Source organism: Pristiophorus japonicus, chromosome 9 (genome assembly GCF_044704955.1).
Source record: "Pristiophorus japonicus isolate sPriJap1 chromosome 9, sPriJap1.hap1, whole genome shotgun sequence".
NCBI lineage: Eukaryota > Metazoa > Chordata > Chondrichthyes > Pristiophoridae > Pristiophorus > Pristiophorus japonicus.
In genome coordinates, this window is record NC_091985.1 from 111130605 (window position 1) to 111148336 (window position 17732).

The 17732-nt window shown below is 46.8% G+C and overlaps 1 non-coding gene and 2 pseudogenes across 1 annotated transcript; all 3 read left to right on the forward strand.

Moving 5' to 3' along the window:
- The first annotated feature begins 972 nt into the window (after positions 1-972).
- On the forward strand, positions 973-1163 carry LOC139274486 (U2 spliceosomal RNA). Its single transcript, XR_011595542.1, has one exon. It is a non-coding gene; the product is annotated as a U2 spliceosomal RNA (small nuclear RNA).
- A 513-nt stretch (positions 1164-1676) lies between these two features.
- LOC139274286 (U2 spliceosomal RNA) lies at positions 1677-1840 on the forward strand (annotated as a pseudogene).
- Positions 1841-1866: 26 nt separating this feature from the next.
- On the forward strand, positions 1867-2088 carry LOC139274219 (U2 spliceosomal RNA; annotated as a pseudogene).
- The last annotated feature ends 15644 nt before the right edge of the window (positions 2089-17732 follow it).

Below are 17732 nucleotides of genomic sequence, written 5' to 3' on the forward strand. Positions count from 1 at the left end.
CTTCTCATCTTCTAAGGGACCAACATTTACTTTAGTCACTCTTTTCCGTTTTATATATCTGTAAAATCCCCCATGATTACTGCCGTTCCTTTTTCACATCCTCGATTATTCCCTCGATTACTGTCCGCCCCACCGTGAAGTTATTATTTGGGGGGGCCTATAATCTACGCCCACCAGTGACTTTTTCCCCTTACTATCTCTAATCTCCACCCACAATGATTCAACATTTTGTTCATTAGAGCCAATATCATCTCTCACAACTGCCCTGATATCATCCTTTATTAACAGAGCTACCCCACCTCCTTTCCCTTCTTGTCTATCCTTCCGAATTGTCAGATACCCCTGTATGTTTAATTCCCAGACCTGCGCCGATTTCTTTAACTCTCCCCAAGGGTTTTCTGAAGTGGCCACATACGCTGGAGTAACTATTAGCTGGCCAAAGTTGCCTAAATGGGCAGAACTGGCGTAGGTGGCTGGTAACGTCCCCTTTCGAGAAAAAAAAACGAACTGAAAGAATCGTAACTGAGTTACACTGGTGCAAATTGATTGGGGAAATGGGGATTTTGAAGTTACGCCAGAAAAACCAAGTTACTGCAAAAAAAACCAGAGCAACTCCTGGCCAAAACTGAGCCCCGTGTGTACAGTTATGAAGCCAGATCACCTCACCAGTCGGTTGTAGTGTTGTCACTCACGCAGCTGCTGGAAAACGTTTTGGTTGCATCGCAGCCTCTGACAGTGACGTACGTGTGGATAGGCACAACCCTCTCCATCTGATTGCTGGAATACTGTCACTTTACATATCTATGAAGCAGTTTCACTGAAAAAGGGAAAAAGGCAACTTCTGTAAACTAATCTGTTCCAATTAGAAAATAACAGTGAAAGAGTCAACAGTTATATGTCTTTGGGCACAGTCATTCTGACTCAATAAAGGGAGGGCAAACGGGAGCTGAGAACAGTTTGGGCCGCCGCGGCATCGCTTCTCGGCCTTTTGGCTAAGATCAAGTGTAGTATCTGTTCTTATCAGTTTAATATCTGATACGTCCCCTATCTGGGGACCATATATTAAATTGATTTTTGGAACAGGGAGATGGAATAGGGGCTTGCTCCGTCCACTCCACGCATCGACCCGGTATTGCAGTGTCTCTGGGAACGGTGCACCTCCCTTTTGGGAGAATTTCAAAATTAAAAGCAGATTCATTAAAAACATCTCCTTTTTTTCTTTCTTTTTATGCAGTCGCCGCAAAGGCACGGTGGGGAAGGGCCACAGTTTAAAGCCCTTCTGCCACGCAAAACCCGGGGGCAGGAATCAGCACAAACCTCCCTCGGGCTGTATTTGTAATTTACTCTTTGTGTACATAGAGCACCAAATCTGTAAACACCAATGTCGTGCCATGTACAATGCAAGGTGTGTTCCGAAATGCTTGTTTGAAAAGAAACATGTAAAAGTACCGTCACCCATTCCGGGCACTGTATTGTAACACATGAAATGTAATCTGTGTGAATGTACCACAATGTATCCCGTTTATTGTACCGAATCGCACTTGAACTGAAAAACAAGGAATGTAACAAACGGAACTGTCGTCAGCACCCAAATGTATTGTATGGGATTGCTGACCGCAGCTAAATGTACTGAAATGCCATTGAATGTACTGTACAGATTTTTTTATGAATAAAGTATAACTTGAAATTTAAAAAAAAATCTGTTCTTATCAGTTTAATATCCCCTATGGGGATCTGATATTAAATTGTTTTTTGGACAGGGAGCTGGAACAATGGCTTGTCCCGTCCACTCCATGCACCGACCTGGTATTGCAGTGTTTCCAGGAACGGTGCAACTTCGCCTCTCGGCCTTTTGGCTAAGATCAAATATATTGGCGCAAAGTGATCTTTGGCGTTAGAGTTGATCTGGAAAGAAATTGGATATTAATAAAAAAATCTGTTCTTATCAGTTTAATATCTGATACGTCCCCTATCTGGGGACCATATATTAAATTGATTTTTGGAACAGGGAGATGGAATAGGGGCTTGCTCCGTCCACTCCACACATCGACCCGGTATTGCAGTGTCTCTGGGAACGGTGCACCTCCCTTTTGGGAGAATTTCAAAATTAAAAGCAGATTCATTAAAAACATCTCCTTTTCTTCTTTCTTTTTATGCAGTCGCCGCAAAGGCACGGTGGGGAAGGGCCACAGTTTCCCTTCTGCCATGCAAAACCCGGGGGCAGGCTTGACATTCACTCTCAAATTTCAAAAAACACAACATGCTTATTACATGCATTACAAAGCTCTGCTGACACTCTCATCTGACAAATACCCACACACTTCCCCCACACACCAACAACAATTTCTTTGCACATTCTCTCGCAAAACACACTCCCGCTGCCCGCAACCAGTCTTTTAGCTCCAGCTTTTGCCTTAGCAAACTTTAAACCAGCCACATACATGTGTGCTGCTCTGAAAACTACAACCACCCGTACAACAATGGGCTTAAACTTCACACACTTTACACAGCTAGTCAGAAACCTGAAAAACCACAAGATGATAGATACCGTTCAAATGCTTCAAAGGTCAAACACTCAACAATCAAAATTAGCCATCACTGCTCACACCTACAAACATAGCATCCAGCTTGCAAACAAGGAAACTGTAAAACGACAGAAAGGATAAGGAACTTCAAGCAATTTAAGCTGCAGCCAGCCAGCACAAAGGGAGGCAAGGTAGAAGGAAATAAAACAACAATTAGCCCAAAACTAGGCCAAACTGCAAGGCATGGATAACAAGGACATATGGCACTATGTACAACACAAAGCAGGGTATAAGCAAACAACTCCACAGCAGCTGACATAATACCATAACACACTCTATCTCCACATTCAGTCCCAACACCAGCATCATCGGGCACACCAGCAGCACCAATTCAGGGAGGACTAGACACCCTCTACAAATGCTTCGTTTCCCAGATAAATCCCATTTTCAGCTGTATTAATAAAAGTGCACCAAATTACCACTCTTAAATACATCAAGGAATACTTTCTAATGGAAAGGAGAAAAAAGAAAAAGAAACATTTAATCTCGATCACTCTGGCCGATTGTGCTGGTTCATAGAAGTATGTTTACCAAGGAAGAGGACCTGGCCAAAGCTACGGTAAACAAGGAGGATACTGGAGTAAATCTGGCCATGGTGAGGCCATCCCTGGCAGCAATGTGGTCGGGTGCTGATGCCCTCTGTCCTGTGCAGCATCAGGTGATTACGGAAAAGGTTGCTGGTGGTGTTGTTGGTGCTGCCGATGTGCCTGGTGACGTGAGTGTCGGGGCTGATCGTGGTCAGATTCTGAGGAGCAAGGTGAGAGAGTATAAAGTCATCATCAACAACATAGGCAGTCCCTCGGAGTCGAGGAAGACTTGCTTCCACTCCTAGAATGAGTTCTTTGGTGGCTGAACAGTCCAACACGAGAGCCACAGACCCTGTCACAGGTGGGACAGATATTGGTCAGAGGAAGGGGGGGGTTGGTTCTGATTTACCACACGTTCCGTCCGCTGCCTGCGCCTGACCTCTTCACGCTCGTAGCATTGAGATTGGAAGAGTTCAATGCCCTCCCGGATGCACTTTCTCCATCTAGGGCGGTCTTCGGTCAGGGTCTCCCAGGTGCCAGTGGTGATGTTGCACTTCGCCAGGGAGGCCTCGAGGGTGTCCTTGTAACGTCTGCGCTGCCCACCTTTGGCTCGTTTGCCATGAAGGAGCTCCGCGTAGAGCAATTGCTTGGGGAGTCTCTTGTCTGGCATGCAAACTAAGTGGCCTGCCCAGCGAAGCTGATCGAGTGTGGTTAATGCTTCAATGTTGGGGTTGTTAGCCTGGGCGAGGACACTGATGTTGGTGCGCCTGTCCTCCCAGGGGATTTGCAGGATCTTGCAGAGACATCGTTGGTGATATATCTCCAGCGACTTGATGTATCTTCTGTACATCGTCCATGCCTCTGACCCATACAGGAGGGCGGGTATTATTACAGCCCTGTAGACCACGAGCTTGGTGGTAGGTCCTTGAACACTCTTTTCCTCAGGCGGCCGAAGGCTGCACTGGCGCACTGGAGGCAATGTTGAATCTCTGCATCATTGTCTGCCTTTGTTGACAAGTGGCTCCCGAGGTATGGGAAGGGGTCCACGTTGTCGAGGGCCGTGCCGTGAATCTTGATGACTGGGGGGCAGTGCTGTGCGGCGAGGACAGGCTGGTGGAGGACCTTTGTCTTACAGATGTTAAGCGTAAGGCCCATGCTTGCATATGCCTCGGTGAATACATCGACTATATCCTGGAGTTCAGCCTCAGAATGTGCGCAGACGCAGGCGTTGTCCGCGTACTGCAGTTCAATGACAGAGGTTTGGGTGATCTTGGACCTGGCCTGGAGGCAGCGTAGCTTAAATGGCTTCCCACTGGTTCTGTCGTTTAGTTCCACTCCAGCGGTGAGCTTGTTGACAGTGAGGTGGAGCAATGCAGCGAGGAAGATTGAGAAGAGGGTTGGAGCGATGACACCACCCTGTTTGACCCTGGTCCGGATGTGGAATGGGTCTGTAGTGGATCCGCTGGTAAGGATCACGGTCTGCATGTCGTCATGGAGGAGGCGAAGGATTTTGACAAACTTTTGGGGGCATGCAAAACGGAGGAGGACGCTCCATAAGCCGCACAGTTGACAGTGTCAAAGGCCTTTGTAAGATCGAAGAAGGCCATGTATAAGGGCTGGCGTTGGTCCCTGCATTTTTCCTGCAGTTGTCGTGCTGCAAAGATCATGTCCGTTGTTCCCCGTAGGGGACGAAATCCGCACTGTGACTCCGGGAGGAGCTCCTCGGCCACAGTGAGAAGACGGTTGAGGAGAACTCTCGCGACAACCTTCCCAGTGGTTGATACCAGGAAGATTCCCCTGTAGTTGCCGCAGTCGGATTTGTTCCCCTTTTTAAAATTGGACACCATCACTGCATCTCTGAGCTCTCCCGGCATGCTCTCCTCCCTCCAGATGAGAGAGATGAGGCCATGTATCCGCGCCAATACGCCTCTCCGCCATATTTTAGCGCCTCAGCAGGAATTCCATCCGCACCCGTAGCCTTGTTGTTCTTGAGCTGTTTTGTGGCTTTGCCTACCTCGTGCAGTGTTGAGCTTTCACTGAAGTGGTGGCGGGATGGAGTTGAGAACACTCGAGTCAAAGGCACCCATGCTGATGAAATAGATGGCAGGTGAAGTAAAGATGACAGAAGCGATCTGTCAATGGTGGCAGAGGTAATGAGCTCAGACTGGATGGAGACTCGTGTAAAGACTTTAATCATTTCTGAATCTCCCTACTGGAAATGCAGTTTAGAGAAGGGAACATTTCCAAATTGGCTGGGAGCTTTGACGTGACATTTGAAGCTGTCAACTCATTAACTGATTCAATGGCCAGTGACCTCCCGCCTCAGCTTCACAGACGAGCACTAAGCACAGCGGTGATACTGGTGGGCGACCTGTCCAATTCAAAAAGCGGGAGGAAAAGCATTGTGAAGTGGCTGTAAACAAGCCACTAATGATTTGAATTTGGTCCCCCGCCACTGCCGGTCAGGTCTGCTCAGCACTGGCAGACCCGACATCGGGAAATGCAGGTGTGCGCGTTTGACAGCGGGCTCCCGGCCCGCTATCAATCATTTTAAAGTTCACAACTAACCCACCACCCATCCTGTCCACTAAACAATGGCAAAATTGCAGCCTATGATTCTATATAGGACAAGTTCCCACATTCAAAAACGGAAAGGAAACCACAAAGGCAGCTGCTGACCTTGCTGAGCAGAAGGCGGCAACATGGCGCACCGGCGGCAGGAGAAGTGACCTGTGGCGAGTAGCAACCTACGAAGGAAAGGAGAGCACGGTCAAGCAGCTGTAAACCCTTTTTCTTCTTTTCTCTTTTACAACTTCCCACCCCAGAGAGGCGAAGCTGCATGTTTCCAGAGGCACTGCAATACGATGTGTGGAGTAGACAGAGCAAGCCACTGTTCCATCTCCCAGATCCAAAAAACAATTTCATTTTTGTTCCCCGATAAGAACATAAGAAAGAGCAGCAGGAGTAGGCCATTCGACCCTTCGAACCAGCTCCGACATTCAATTAAGATCATGGCTGACCTTTTACCTCAACTCCACTGAATGGTCCTTCCTGCCAGTTAGTGCCACAAGTTACTCTCTCTCCTCACAGGTTTAACCTCTCCTTCTATATAAACACACCTACCCATAATCATGGCCACTCCGTTGACCATGCCATCTCACAAGGTCTCTCTACCACTCTCATTTTGATTACCAATATGGCTATCCTTGTTTTCCTCTCCACTCACTTTCCCGTTCCCCCTCTCATCCGCACTTCCTTCTGTGTCCGCCGCCTGGAAAAAGCTCGGACATGTCTATGTGCAGCACCAAAGTTCTGATTGGTTCTCTTGGAGGACAAGACACACCCAGCAGTTTCTCTGGAATGTGTAATTAGATCCTCCCTGTCAATGTAATCAGTGACTTTGCAAAGTTTAATTCGAGCTATTCTGACTGCCTACTCCAGACAGAACAGAGCTCACTGCCTTCAGGGATCTGTAGACATGCACTCCAAGGTCCCTTTGTTCCTCTACATTTATCAGTGTCCTACCATTTAATGTGTATTCCCTTGCCGTGTTAGCCCTCCCCAAATGCATTACCACAAACTTCTGTAGATTGAGTTCCATTTGCCACTGTTCTACCCACCTGAGCAGTTCATTGATATCTTCCTGCAGTCTACAGCTTTCTTCTTCAGTAACAACCACACAGCCGATTTTAGTATCGTCTGCAAACTTCTTAATCATACCGCCTACATTCAAGTCTAAATCATTGATGTATACTGTTATGTATGCAACACCTTGTAACCAACATTCTACCGCCACCAGAGGGCGCATCCTTTGGAGTCCCAAGGGATCCCAGCATCCCTTGGGAGCACTGTATATAAAGCAGGCCTTCCATGCTGTGCGGGCACTCTGGAGTCAGTATAAAGAGGCTGAGGTCATACTTACACATGTCTACAGTACTCAGTCACGTTGCTTTATTTGAGACGTAACAACTGGCGCCGAGTAATAGATAACGAAGCATCACGCGAAAATGCAGAGAACTGTTGGTATCCTAGAGAAATTCTCAGAAGGTGATGATTGGGAAGCCTTCGTGGAGCGACTCGACCAATACTTCGTGGCCAACGAGCTGGAAGGGAATGTGAACGCTGCCAAACGAAGGGCGATCCTCCTCAACGTCTGCGGGGCAACAATCTATGGCCTCATGAAGAATCTTCTTGCTCCGGTGAAACCAACAACCAAATCGTATGAACAACTGTGTACGCTGGTCTGGAAGCAGCTAAATCCGAAGGAGAGCGTTCTGATGGCAAGGTATCGATTTTATACATGTCAACGGTCTGAAGGCCAGGAAGTGGCGAGCTACGTCGCCGAACTAAGGCGCCTTGCAGGACATTGCGAATTCGATGGATTTCTGGAGCAAATGCAAAGAGACTTTTTTGTGCTCGGTTATCCTTCGCAAACTATTGAATGTTGAAACACCGAACCTGAGCAAAGCCATAACGATAGCCCAGGCATTCATGTCCACCAGCGATAAAACCAAACAAATTTCGCAGCATAAAGATGCATCGTCAAGTACTGTACACAAAGTAACGTCGTCTTCAGGCAGGAATGCATATGGCAGAATGTACGCGCCTCCAGCTGCACGACCTCAGATGACCCAGAGTCTGCCATCAAGCAGTTAATAACTTGTTGGCGCTGCGGAGGTGATCATTGAGCCCATCAATACCGCTTCAAACACTATGCGTGCAAAGGTTGTGGAACAATGGGACACCTCCAGCGATTGTGCAGACGAGCTGCAAACCACCACGTTGCAGAGGAAGACCGATCCATGGCAGATCAAACTGAACTAGAGACTCGAACCAAGGAGGCAGAAGTACGGGGTACACACCTTCACCATGAAATGTCCACCGATCATGTTAAAAGTTGAACTGAACGGAATTCCAGTATCCATGGAATTGGACATGGGTGCGAGTCAGTCTATCATGAGCAAAACGGCCTTCGAGAGGCTGTGGTGCAACAAGGCACAAAGACCCAAGCTGAGCCCTATTCATACCAAGCTGAGAACTTACACGAAAGAGCTGATCCCTGTAATTGGCAGTGTAGCAGTAAAGGTCTCCTATGATGGAGCGGTGCATGAACTCCCACTATGGATTGTACTGGGAGATGGCCCCACAATGATGGCCGCCAAGTCGGAGGCCATCAAGAACGCGCCGAGACCACAGAACGTGATGGAGCTACGGTTGTGCCTGGGACTCCTCAATTATTTTGGTGATTTCCTACCCGGGTAAAGCACCTTGCTAGAACCCCGACACATGTTGCTACACAAGGGAGATGACTGGGTATGGGGGAAATCACAAGAGACTGCTTTTGAGAAAGCCAGAAATCTGTTATGTTCCAACAAACTGCTTGTTCTGTATGACCCATGTAAATGTTTAGTGCTAGCTTGCGATGCGTCTTCGTACGGGGTCGGGTGTGTACAACAAGCAAACGAACCGGGAACATTGCAACCGGTCGCTTATGCATCCAGGGTTTTGTCCAAGGCCAAAGGGGCCTACAGCATGATTGAAAAAGAAGCTCTGGCATGCGTTTACGGGGTGAAATAAATGCACCAGTATCTGTTTGGGCTCAAGTTCGAATTAGAAACTGACCATAAGCTGTTCATATCGCTAAGAAAGGCAGGGAAACGTTCATACGCGACCTACACAGTACCCACCCAGGCATAGTAATGATGAAAGCTACAGCTAGATCCCATGTGTGGTGGCCCGGAATCGACTCCGATTTGGAGTCTTGCGTGTGCTAATGCAACACTTGCTCTCAACTGAGCAATGCACCCAGGGAGGCACCGCTAAGTTTGTGGTCATGGCCCTCCAAACCGTGGTCTAGGATCCACGTTGACTTCGCTGGCCCGATTCAAGGCAAAATGTTTTTGTTTGTTGTGGATGCTTATTCAAAATGGATTGAGTGTATAATAATGTCTGTAAGCACGTCCACTGCCACCATCGAAAGCCTACGAGCCATGTTTGCCACGCATGGGCTGCCTGATGTCCTTGTCAGCGACAATGGGCCGTGCTTCACCAGCACTGAATTCAAGGAATTCATGACCTGCAATGGGATCAAGCACGTCACATCTGCCCCGTTCAAGCCCGCATCTAACGGCCAGGCAGAACAGGCAGTCCCAACTATCAACAAAAAGGAGGCAAAAGCAAAAGACAGAAAGGAGATGAGGAAAAGTGGAGGGCAGAGAAACCCAAGGCAAAGAACAAAAAGGGCCACTGTACAGCAAAATTCTAAAAGGACAAAGGGTGTTAAAAAAACAAGCCTGAAGGCTTTGTGTCTTAATGCAAGGAATATCCGCAATAAGGTGGATGAATTAACTGTGCAAATAGATGTTAACAAATATGATGTGATTGGGATTACGGAGACGTGGCTCCAGGATGATCAGGGCTGGGAACTCAACATCCAGGGTTATTCAACATTCAGGAAGGATAGAATAAAAGGAAAAGGAGGTGGGGTAGCATTGCTGGTTAAGGAGCAAATTAAGGCAATAGTTCGGAAGGACATTAGCTTGGATGATGTGGAATCTATATGGGTAGAGCTGCAGAATACCAAAGGACAAAAAACGTTAGTGGGAGTTGTGTACAGACCTCCAAACAGTAGTAGTGATGTTGGGGAGGGCATCAAACATGAAATTAGGGGTGCGTGCAATAAAGGTGCAGCAGTTATAATGGGTGACTTTAATATGCACATAGATTGGATTAACCAAACTGGAAGCAATACGGTGGAGGAGGATTTCCTGGAGTGCATAAGGGATGGTTTTTTAGACCAATATGTCGAGGAACCAACTAGGGGGGAGGCCATCTTAGACTGGGTGTTGTGTAATGAGAGAGGATTAATTAGCAATCTCGTTGTGCGAGGCCCCTTGGGGAAGAGTGACCATAATATGGTGGAATTCTGCATTAGGATGGAGAATGAAACAGTTAATTCAGAGACCATGGTCCAGAACTTAAAGAAGGGTAACTTTGAAGGTATGAGGAGTGAATTGGCTAGGATAGATTGGCGAATGATACTTAAGGGGTTGACAGTGGATGGGCAATGGCAGACATTTAGAGACCACATGGATGAACTACAAAAATTGTACATTCCTGTCTGGCATAAAAATAAAAAAGGGAAGGTGGCTCAACCGTGGCTATCAAGCGAAATCAGGGATAGCATTAAAGCCAAGGAAGTGGCATACAAATTGGCCAGAAATAGCAGCGAACCCGGGGACTGGGAGAAATTTAGAACTCAGCAGAGGAGGACAAAGGGCTTGATTAGGGCAGGGAAAATGGAGTACGAGAAGAAGCTTGCAGGGAACATTAAGAAGGATTGCAAAAGTTTCTATAGATATGTAAAGAGAAAAAGGTTAGTAAAGACAAACGTAGGTCCCCTGCAGTCAGAATCAGGGGAAGTCATAACGGAGAACAAAGAAATGGCGGACCAATTGAACAAGTACTTTGGTTCGGTATTCACTGAGGAGGACACAAACAACCTTCCGGATATAAAAGGGTTCGGAGGGTCTAGTAAGGAGGAGGAACTGAGGGAAATCCTTATTAGTCGGGAAATTGTGTTGGGGAAATTGATGGGATTGAAGGCCGATAAATCCCCAGGGCCTGATGGACTGCATCCCAGAGTACTTAAGGAGGTGGCCTTGGAAATAGTGGATGCATTGACAGTCATTTTCCAACATTCCATTGACTCTGGATCAGTTCCTATGGAGTGGAGGGTAGCCAATGTAACCCCACTTTTTAAAAAAGGAGGGAGAGAGAAAACAGGGAATTATAGACCGGTCAGCCTGACATCGGTAGTGGGTAAAATGATGGAATCAATTATTAAGGATGTCATAGCAGTGCATTTGGAAAAAGGTAATATGATAGGTCCAAGTCAGCATGGATTTGTGAAAGGGAAATCATGCTTGACAAATCTTCTGGAATTTTTTGAGGATGTTTCCAGTAGAGTGGACAAGGGAGAACCAGTTGATGTGGTATATTTGGACTTTCAGAAGGCTTTCGACAAGGTCCCACACAAGAGATTAATGTGCAAAGTTAAAGGACATGGGATTGGGGGTAGTGTGCTGACATGTATTGAGAACTGGTTGTCAGACAGGAAGCAAAGAGTAGGAGTAAATGGGGACTTTTCAGAATGGCAGGCAGTGACTAGTGGGGTACCGCAAGGTTCTGTGCTGGGGCCCCAGCTGTTTACACTGTACATTAATGATTTAGACGAGGGGATTAAATGTAGTATCTCCAAATTTGCAGATGACACTAAGTTGGGTGGCAGTGTGAGCTGCGAGGAGGATGCTATGAGGCTGCAGAGCGACTTGGATAGGTTAGGTGAGTGGGCAAATGCATGGCAGATGAAGTATAATGTGGATAAATGTGAGGTTATCCACTTTGGTGGTAAAAACAGAGAGACAGACTATTATCTGAATGGTGACAGATTAGGAAAAGGGGAGGTGCAGCGAGACCTGGGTGTCATGGTACATCAGTCATTGAAGGTTGGCATGCAGGTACAGCAGGCGGTTAAGAAAGCAAATGGCATGTTGGCCTTCATAGCGAGGGGATTTGAGTACAGGGGCAGGGAGGTGTTGCTACAATTGTACAGGGCCGTGGTGAGGCCACACCTGGAGTATTGTGTACAGTTTTGGTCTCCTAACTTGAGGAAGGACATTCTTGCTATTGAGGGAGTGCAGCGAAGGTTCACCAGACTGATTGCCGGGATGGCGGGACTGACCTATCAAGAAAGACTGGATCAACTGGGCTTGTATTCACTGGAGTTCAGAAGAATGAGAGGGGACCTCATAGAAACGTTTAAAATTCTGACGGGGTTAGACAGGTTAGATGCAGGAAGAATGTTCCCAATGTTGGGGAAGTCCAGAACCAGGGGACACAGTCTAAGGATAAGGGGGAAGTCATTTAGGACCGAGATGAGGAGGAATTTCTTCACCCAGAGAGTGGTGAACCTGTGGAATTCTCTACCACAGAAAGTTGTTGAGGCCAATTCACTAAATATATTCAAAAAGGAGTTAGATGAAGTCCTTACTACCAGGGGAATCAAGGGGTATGGTGAGAAAGCAGGAATGGGGTACTGAAGTTGCATGTTCAGCCATGAACTCATTGAATGGCGGTGCAGGCTACAAGGGCCGAATGGCCTACTCCTGCACCTATTTTCTATGTTTCTATGTTTCTATCAAGCAAAGCTTGAAACGTGTGTCGGAAGGCTCCCTGCAGACCCCACTCGCTCACCGGGGTTAACCCTGCCGAGCTGCTCATGAAAAGTGCACTCAAAACAAGGCTCTCTCTAGTCCATCCTGATCTCCATGATCATGTCGAGGGCAGGCGGCATCAACAAAGCATGTACCATTATCGCGCAAATTTGTCACGCAATGTTGAAGTCAATGACTCTGTATTTGTACTCAACTATGGACATGGTCTCAAATGGCTAGCTGGCACTGTCATAGCTAAAAAGGGGAGTAGGGTGTTTGAGGTCAAACTTGCAAATGGACCAACTTGCAGAAAGCATTTGGACCAAACCAAACTGATTCACAGAGAGCTACGAGCAACCTGAAGAGGACACCACCAACTTCGACCCTCCGATACACACACAAGTGGCAACCGACATCACGGTTGACCACAAAGCTGAACTCATCATCCCCAGCAGCCCAGCAAGGCCAGCTACGCAGCAGCCCAGCGAAGGCCCAACCAACTCATCTGCACCTGTCTTTGTACCAAGATGAGCAACTAGGGAGCGGAAAGCCCCAGATTGTCTAACCATGTAAATAAGTGTAGTATTGACTTTGGCTGGGGGTGGGGGGAGCGATGTTATGTATGCAACACCTTGTAACCAGAATTCTCCCACCACCAGAGGGTGCATCTGTTGGAGTCCTAAGGGATCCCAGCATCCCTTGGGAGCACTATATAAGCAGGCCTTCCATGCTGTGCAGACACTCTGGAGTCAGAATAAAGAGACTAAGGTCACACTTACACAAGTCTACAGTACTCAGTCATGGTGCTTTATTTGAGACATAACATAGACCACAAAAAGCAAGTGACCCAGTACTGAGCTTCATGGAACCCCACTGGAAACAGCCTTCCAGTCACAAAAAACACCTATTAACCTGTTGCTTCCTGCCTCTGAGCCAATTTTGAATCTAACTTGCCACTTTGCCCTGGATTCCATGGGCTTTTACTTTTGTGATCAGTCTGCCATGTGGAACCTTATCAAAAGCCTTGCGAAAATCCATATACACTACATCGAAGACAGCACCCTCATCGACCCTCCTTGTTACCTCCTCAAAAAATTCAATCAAGTTAGTCAGACACGACCTGCCCGTAACAAATCAATGCTCACTGTCCTTGATTAATCTGTGTCTTTCTAAATGAAGATTTAAACTGTCCCTCAGAATTTTTTCCAATAACATTCCCACCACTGAGGTTAGGCTGACTGGCCAGTAATTACTCAGTATATCCCTTTCTCCCTTTTTAAACAAAGGTACAACGTTAGCAGTCCTCCAGTCCTCCGGCACCACACCTGTAGACAGAGAGGATTGGAAAATGCTTCTTTTGCTTCTCTTAACAGCCAGGGATAAAATGCATCTGGGCCTGAGGATCTATCCACTTTCAAAGCTGCTAAGCCCCTTAATACTTCCTCTCTCACTATGTTTATTTCATCTACTATTTCACACTCCTCCTCCCTGATTGCAATGCCTGCATTACCCCTCTCTTTTGTGAAAACAGATGCAAAGTATTCATTAAGAACCATACCCATTACATACTGCTCAAGGAACCCGTTCTCTATGCACTCTATGAACTCTTCCTCAACGCTACCCTGACCAATTTGATTTGTCCAATCAATATGGAGGTTAAAATCACCCATGATTATTGTTGTTCCCTTTTTACAAGTCCCCACTATTTCCTGGTTTATACTCCAAGCAACTGAGTTGTTACGGAACCAACCAGGGGGCAGGCTATCTTGGATGTGGTCCGGAGTAATGAGGCAGGATTAATAAACAATCTCCTCGTAAAGGATCCCCTTGGAATGAGTGATCATAGCATAGTTGAATTTCAAATTCAGATGGAGGGTGAGAAAGTTGGATCTCAAACCAGCGGACTATGAAGGTATGAGGGCAGAGTTGGCTAAAGTGGACTGGGAAAATAGATTAAAATGTAGGATGGTTGATGAACAGTGGTGTACATTTAAGGAGATATTGCACAACTCTCAAGAAAAATATATTCCAGTGAGGAGAAAAGGGTGTAAAAGAAAAGGTAGCCATCCGTGGCTAACTAAAGAAATAAAGGACGTTATCCAATTAAAAACAAGGACATGCAAAGTGGCCAAAACTAGTGGGAGGACAGAAGATTAGAAAGCTTTTAAAAGCCAGCAAAGAATGACTAAAAAAATGATTAAGAAAGGGAAGATAAGACTATGAAAGTAAACTAGCACGAAATATAAAAACAGATAGCAAGAGTTTCTATAGGTATATAAAAAGGAAAAGAGTGGCTCAATAAATGTCGGTCCCTTAGAGGGCGAGACCGGGGAATTAGTAATGGGGAACATGGAGATAGCAGAAACTCTGAACAAATATTTTGTATCAGTATTTACGGAGATGACACAAACAATATCCCAACAGTTGATAGTCAAGGGACTATCGGGAGGGGGCGAGGAACACAATCACAATAACTAAGGAGGTGGTACTCAGTAAGATAATGGGACTAAAGGCGGATAAATCCCCTGGACCTGATGGCTTGCACCCTAGGGTCTTAAGAGAAGTTGTGGCAGGGATAATGGATGCATTGTTTGTAATTTACCAACATTCCCTCGATTCTGTGGAGGTGCCAGCAGATTGGAAAACTGCAAATGTAACACCCCTATTTTAAAAAGGAGGCAGACAAAAAGCAGGATACTATAGACCAGTTAGCCTAACATCTGTGGTTGGGAAAATGTTGGAGTCCATTATTAAAGAAGCAGAACATTTGGAAAAGCATAATTCGGTCAGGCAGAGTCAGCATGGATTTAGAAAGGGGAAGTCATGTTTGAAAAATTTGCTGGAATTCTTTGAAGATATAACGAACAGGGTGGATAAAGGGGAACCAGTGGATGTGGTGTATTTGAACTTCCAGGAGGCATTTGACAAGGTGCCACATAAAAGGTTACTGCACAAAATAAAAGTTCACGGGGTTGGGAGTAATATATTAGCATGGATAGAGGATTGGCTAACGAACAGAAAACAGAGAGTCGGGATAAATGGTTAATTCTCGGGTTGGCAATCAGTAACTAGTGGGGTACCGCAGGGCTCAGTGCTGGGAACTCAACTATTTACAATCTATATTAACGACTTGGAAGAAGGGACCGAGTGTAACGTAGCCAAGTTTGCTGACGATACAAAGATGAGAGGAAAAGCAATGTGTGAGGTGGACACAGAAACTCTGCAAAAGGACATAGACAGGCTCAGTGAGTAGGCAAAAATTTGGCAGATGGAGTATAATGTTGGAAAGTGTGAGGTCATGCACTTTGGCAGAAAAAAAAAGAGCAAGTTATTATTTAAACAGAGAAAAATTGCAAAGTGCTGCAGTACAGCGGGACCTGGGGGTACTTGTGCGTGAAAGTCTTGCTACAGTTATACAGGGTATTGGTGAGGCCACACCTGGAATACTGCATACAGTTTTGGTTTGCATATTTACGAAATGATATACTTGCATTGGAGGCAGTTCAGAGAAGATTCACTAGGTTGATTCTGGAGATGAGGGGGTTGACTTATGAGGAAAGGTTGAGGAGGTTGGGCCTCTACTCATTGGAATTCAGAAGAATCACAGGTGATCTTATCGAAACGTATAAGATTATGAGGGAGCTTGACAGGGTGGATGCAGAGAAGATGTTTCCACTGATAGAAGAGACCAGAACTAGAGGACATAATCTTAGAATAAAGGGCTGCCCATTTAAAACTGAAATGAGGAGAAATTTCTTCTTTCAGAGGGTTGTAAATCTGTGGAATTCACTGCCTCAGAGAACTGTGGAAGCCGGGACATTGAATAAATTTAAGACAGAGACAGAGATAGACAGCTTCTTAACCGATAAGGGGTTATGGGGAGCGGGCAGGGAAGTGGTCCTGAGTCCATGAGTGGATCAGCCATGATCGTATTAAATGGCGGCGCAGGCTCGAGGAGCCGTATGGCCTACTCCTGCTCCTATTTCTTATGTTCTTATCAGAAATGTTATTCCTGGTCTATCTTTCTCCTTTTTCATAACTAACCTAAATCTAACTGAATTATGATTACTGGCACCAAAATGCTCTCCCACTGAAAACCCTTCCTCCTGCCCAGCTTCATTCCCTAAAACTAAGTCCAGAACCACCCCTTCCCTTGTTTGGGCTTGTTACATAGGGGCGAAAAAATCCGGATTTCGTCCCCTACGGGGCACAACGGACAAGATGTTTGCAGCGCGACAGCTGCACAAAAGATGCAGGGAGCAGCGCCAGCCCTTATACATGGCCTTCTTCGACCTTACAACGGCCTTTGACACTGTCAACCGCGAGGGTCTATGGAGCGTCCTCCTCCACTTTCGATGCCCCAAAAAGTACATCACCATCCTCTGCCTGCTCCATGACGACATGCAGGCCGTGATCCTTACCAACGGATCCATCACAGACCCAATCCACACCCGGACCGGGGTCAAGCAGGGCTGCGTCATTGCCCCAACCCTCTTCTCAATCTTCCTCGCTGCCGTGCTCCACCTCACAGTCGACAAGCTCCCGGCTGGAGTGGAACTAAACTACAGAACCAGTGGGAACATATTCAACCTTCGCCGTCTCCAGGCCAGTTCCAAGACCACCCCAACCTCTGTCGTCGAGCGACAGTATGCAGACGACACCTGCGTCTGCGCACACACAGAGGCTGAACTCCAGGACGTAGTCGACGTATTTACTGAGGCGTACGAAAGCATGGGCCTTACGCTAAACATCAGTAAGACAAAGGTCCTCCACCAGCCTGTCCTCGCCGCACAACACTGCCCCCCAGTCATGAAGATCCACGGCGCGGCCCTGGACAACGTGGACCACTTCCCTTATCTCGGGAGCCTCCTATGAACAAGAGCAGGCATTGAGGACAAGATCCAACACCGCCTTCAGTGTGCCAATGCAGCCTTTGGCTGTCTGAGGAAAAGTGTGTTTGAAGACCAGGCCCTCAAAACTGTCACCAAGCTCATGGTCTATAGGCCTGTAGTAGTACCTGCCCTCCTGTATGGCTCAGAAACATGGACCGTGTACAGTAGACACCTCAAGTCGCTGGAGAAATACCACCAACGATGTCTTCGCAAGATCCTACAAATCCCCTGGGAGGACAGACGCACCGACGTTAGCGTCCTCGACTAGGCCAACATCCCCAGCACTGAAGCACTGACCACACTTGATCAGCTCCGCTAGGCAAGCTACAATGTTCGCATGCCAGACAAGAGACTCCCAAAGCAAGTGCTCTACTCGGAAGTCCTTCACGGCAAACGAGCCAAAGTTGGGCAGCGGAAACGTTATAAGAACACCCTGAAAGCCTCCCTGATAAAGTGCAACATCCCCACTGACACCTGGGAGTCCCTGGCCAAAGACCGCCCTAAATAGAGGAA